Source organism: Notothenia rossii (assembly GCF_949606895.1).
Source record: "Notothenia rossii genome assembly, chromosome: 5".
NCBI lineage: Eukaryota > Metazoa > Chordata > Actinopteri > Perciformes > Nototheniidae > Notothenia > Notothenia rossii.
In genome coordinates, this window is record NC_136903.1 from 17,212,808 (window position 1) to 17,218,007 (window position 5,200).

The following is a 5,200-nucleotide window of genomic DNA, read 5'->3' on the forward strand; positions in this document are numbered from 1 at the left end:
CAATAAACATTGAATAGCATATCATGCAGTTTGTATGTGCCTTTTCCTCCGTGTTGTCCTGGTTTGCTGTGCTGCCTCCTAGTCGCCACCATGGTTTGCTGTGCTGCCTCCTAGTCGCCACCATGGTTTGCTGTGCTGCCTGGGGATGCTCAAATCGCTCAGAGAAAGGAGTACGAATGTACGGCTTCCCCACTGACACAGAGCGCAGGAAAAAATGGCTGGCTCAAGTCAGCAGGAGCAATTTCACGAGCAACAGCAAAAAAATATGTGAGGTAATTATATACAAACACTGCATTTGCACTTTTTCACAAAACGAAAACCACACCATTGGGAAAGCTTAATGTTTTGTTTAATACAAAAAAACAGGGAAAGGCTTGAAAAACAGAGTTGAGACTCAGGGTGCAGGGTGAGGGTCTCAATGCAGGTATTCAGGCTCCATTGAATCCCCCTCTGGTTCTTGTGCTGAAAGAGGGAGTAACAGACAGGAGAAAGGGTTATGCACACCTATATAGCACACCTATTGGATGGGAAATTGCCTTGGGAGATGAGGTGTGGTCTTTGTTCCCAACTGAAGTTATGGAACTTTATTATTTGTGAGTTTAACAAAGTATGACAAATGGCATCAGTAACAGATGTGATATGAATTTCTATAAAGTTGTCTCACATTCTTGGTCATATTTTATATAAAGTATGTAATGAGTATAACATGTCCAGTAAGTATAAAGTGTTTCCTAATGCTGTGTATTCAACCACTATGGAATATGTATGTGGGCAGACAAAACTGAGTTGTTCTGTGTGTGAAGTAACCTCAAGTCACTCCGCAGGCACATTTTGATGCAGACCAGTTTGTCAAGACAAAAAAGGGCAAGACTAGGCTGAGAGCAGAGGCTATACACACCATCTTCGTGCATCGCCCTGTGGTCAAAAAGAGAAGGGCCCCTGCACCACGATTCACCCCGGGACCTGTATCTACAAAGCCCATAGCTCATGATCATAGCTATAGTGTGAAAGGTGACACAGGTATAAGTATGAACTCTTAGTAACAAAAGTCATATTTCTTATTTTTAAGTGGTATAATATTTTAAATGTTCGAAAATCTACAGTGCCATGTCCTCTACTTACATTAGTCTCAAAGATTGAGGGGAGAAGGGATGAGGAGACTGAGAGAAAGGAAAGTGAGGGTGAAGAAAGAGAGGACATGGCTAGTGAGGAGAGACAGGGAGGGCGGACACCACCCACTCAGCCAGCAGCCAGTCAGCATACGAGGGAACCAGCAGCCAGTCAGCATACGAGGGAACCAGCAGCCAGTCAGCATACGAGGGAACCAGCAGCCAGTCAGCATACGAGGGAACCAGCAGCCAGTCAGCGTACGAGGGAACCAGCAGCCAGTCAGCATACGAGGGAACCAGCAGCCAGTCAGCGTACGAGGGAACCAGCAGCCAGTCAGCATACGAGCGAACCAGCAGCCAGTCAGCATACGAGGGAACCAGCAGCCAGTCAAACAGATCTATTAAAAAAATTAAAGAGAAAATTAAGGAGCCAAGAAGGAATCACCAAAAAAGCAAAGTCTGCACTAAGAAATCAGGAAGGAAAATGCAGCTCTCAAGAAAACAATGAAAATTAGGGACAACAAATATAAGAAAACGTTTTCAAAAGACCAACTTAAGGCATTAGGCAGACTCACCACAAAGGGGATGAAATGGAGCAATGAGACAATTAAGAAGGCTTTAAAAATGTGCTTTGCGTGCGGACCAACGGGTTACAAAACTCTGCAGGAATTGCAGATTCCCCTTCCAGGAATAAGGACACTGCAAAGAAGGATGCAATGTGTTAAGTTTGAGCCTGGTGTGTAACAGCTAACATCACTGCCCCTCCACCCGTAACATTACTGCCCTCCACCTGCCAACATCACTGCCCTCCACCTGCCAGCACCCAGCCAGAGGAGCGCAAACAACAAAAACAAGCAAGGTGTCCCGTCATGTACCTGGAAGTTTCGGTTGGCAAAACTCATGTTGTTACAGTTGTCTTGGTTACAGCTCTCAATTTTTTTTTTTGTTGCCATTTACACATCTTTAGAAAATATGAAATAAATTAAGTGAAATCAACCTCTTCTCTAGAGAACAAACTTTGATTTCTCTGTCTTGTGAGTTTGCAGTTTTGCTCCTCCACCTGTAACATCACTGCCCCTCCACCTGCCATACAGTAGGTTACTAACAAGATTACTTATATAATACAGTGATAGAATACATGTTTAGTATGCTTACTTATATAAAACAGTAGTATTAAACGTACCTTGTGTTTTCACTCTCACTTAAGTCCCTCTCCCTTTGCCATCAATCCAAAATCAGCTGAGCTGCAACATTATACAGACAGGATAATCACAAGGACACAATATGGCTCTGCTAAAAACACTCACTTTTACACGCACCAAAGTTATATTTATCTAATATTTAACTCCCTCCACCCCCGCATACAATCCCGTTTAGAAGCCCCTCTTCTCTAATTCAACAACGTTGGACGAAATGACATTAAGAGAACGGAATTTACAGTTAAAAGGCTGTTCAACGTGTGTTGCTAACTTGATCCGGTATCCTAGCTTTATCTGTTATCTGTAAACGTTCCCTAAATCTACTAATTTAGGGATAATCCACTGACATCCTTTAATACACATGTTAATTTGAATCAGATGTACTGATAATATCCGCAATATAAATCTTTAAACTTCTTCTTACCTTTAAAAGTCCGTCACGAACGGTCTATTATGCTGCAACTCTACAGCTCTGCTAGCCTTGGCGCTAACTTCCGGGGAACGATTGAGAGGCTCCACGATCCGCCATTGCTGTAAAAAAGTGGTCCACTGGAGTGAACGGAGATGACGTAACTCTCAATCTATACGGCGCTGGATTAAATGTCGTGACTATAACATGAAATGCTGTGAGACTGGGTTGGAATTTCAGCTCCCTTCAGCAAACAGTAAGAGTTCTGGGTGTTATAGCCAGCAGTGTAATTCTGGAAATGTTGAAATGCAGTAAAGAGATGCAAAACATTCCCAAGTTTCCTCAAAATCCAATCAGTGATGTCTGTGAAATTGGTACTGGCACTTCGACAAATGAATTAACTAAGTTCCCTAAGGGCTGATCAGTCTAATTTGAAAATGACTACATGCAGTAGTGAGATACATTAATCTCCAACTTTTAGTGAAAATGAGGCCAGCAGTGACATCACGTGGGAGTAGCAGACAAAGTCAACGTTTGTCTGCTCCTCTTGCACCAATTAAAGTCATTTTGAAAATTGCTTGCAAGGTTATAAAATGATGATATAAAGCTAATGCAAATATTCCATACTTTTCCCATGCATTATTTATACGGGATGCATGCTCTGAGTGTGTCACAAGATGACCTTGTTTATTGCAGTGCAATGATCTTTCTCCAAATGTAAACAAACAAACTGTGGATGCTTGGGGATATAAAAGTAGTTGAAATCTGTTTCAATGTAAAGAATTTAAGATTTTTTTATAAACATGTACGTATATAACAGCAAGCATGCTTAAAAGGGAGAAAATGATAACACAGTAATACATTTAAAATAAAAACAGTAACTCAACAGCATTCGTGACACTCTTCATCAACGTGAGCCTCCTCATCCTCATCTAATCAAAAACCTTCAAAGCTCATCACTCCGTGGGATTTGAGATCAGAAGGGTTAATGAGTTTGTGCGACGTTGAACTCAGAGTGACTCGTGCTTTTCTCTCTCAGGGTCCTGTCACGTTGTTGTGCCCACAAGTGAACTCAGTCAACAGCGTTAACAAACAGATCGAGGAGAACAAATAGCTTGATAATGCGAGTGAGGCAGATGATGACAGCCTGAATTTTAAATAGTTGTGTGGGTGAATGTATTATGCTACACAGGATCTTTTATAACATTTTACTTAATTGTTGATTAAGCATCTAGTAGTTGAACTTCTTGTTTTCCGTTTCATTGCTATTAAGTGATTCTATTTTTCTGATTCACCTAATCTAGTTTCAGCTTCATGTTTAGTGCGGTTTAACCCCTGAATACAAAATGTATACACTTTAAAGAGTGATCAGTAGGCTGCTTGACAGCCATCCTGATACATTTACACACTGATGATTGGTACACAATGCTTATTGGTGTATTGATTGGATAAGGTGTCAATGTGGAATGTACAGTGAGAGTGCTTTATCTCCTTTGAAATTACACAAAATGTATACAAATAATATTCTGCTGATGTTGAAACGTACTGACGTGTAATTTAAATAGTATCTAGTCAAATCACCCCTGTTGTATCCTTCATAGTGGATACAAGTGATTATCCAGCACTTATAACATAACTTCAGCTTGTCTTTAAATCATGTCCACATGGATAGGAAACTAAATACATTTGCACACATCTTGTGTCCATATCTTTCTGTTGTGGTGGTCATGCCACAACCGTGCACGTGCATGCATACGTGAGTCATGTTAAGATATCTGGATTAAGAGGTTGCTTTTTCTTTGCACAGCAAGAAAGGCGAAATGAATGGGCTGTGATTTTAGTATTTTTAAGCAGAGGTCAATAATTTGTATGGCCCTCGGAGGATGTTGAAAAAATTGGAATGGCCCTTGAGAGGAAAAAGGTTCCCCACCCCTGATCTACAGGAAGTTAGACAGTGGCTCTTCTCTGCAATTTTACCCTCAGAGACACTTAATAGGAGAATTTCAGGTTGGAGGGGTGTGAATTAAAAGCTAAAACCCAGCCGCTGACATCTTGAACTATGTGAAGTTTGGCAAAACAGCTTCAGTTACAATCTTCAGTCCTTATCTTGCCTTAGAGTTTCCAAATGAAAATGAGTTCATCAAACACTGTGGAACACTCACACACGTCTTTTTTTGGCTTCTTCATCACAAACAGGGCCAGTGGCATATACAGATTTTTTTAAGCTTGTTGTAAATCCTTTTAGTAAGCTAGCTAAGATGTGTAAAACATTTGTCTTTTTGTATTTTTGTGATATGACATCAGTATTCCACATTTTGAGTGACTTACGCACACAAGAAATTGTATCAAAAACAGCATCAGTATACAGTAAAAGTGAGTCAAATTACTTCCTCCTGCTTTCATATACTGTAGGGCAGGCTATAAAATAGCCTCCAATTCTGGCAACTCTAGCTGGGTTTTCAGGATAAGATCAAATAAGTCTT

The 5,200-nt window shown here is 40.7% G+C and overlaps 1 long non-coding RNA gene across 3 annotated transcripts; it reads right to left on the reverse strand.

Moving 5' to 3' along the window:
- Window positions 1-327: 327 nt before the first annotated feature.
- On the reverse strand, window positions 328-2,852 carry LOC307039869. 3 transcript variants are annotated; one of them, XR_013808349.1, is made up of 4 exons: window positions 2,293-2,843; window positions 1,685-2,210; window positions 899-1,507; window positions 328-462 (listed from the first exon to the last, which is right to left on the reverse strand). It is a non-coding gene; the product is annotated as an uncharacterized lncRNA (long non-coding RNA). The 3 variants fall into 3 exon arrangements; XR_013808350.1 differs by lacking the exon at window positions 328-462 and having other exon boundaries at window positions 508-1,507; window positions 2,293-2,353; window positions 2,733-2,852; XR_013808351.1 differs by lacking the exon at window positions 328-462 and having other exon boundaries at window positions 508-1,507.
- Between the last annotated feature and the right edge of the window lie 2,348 nt (window positions 2,853-5,200).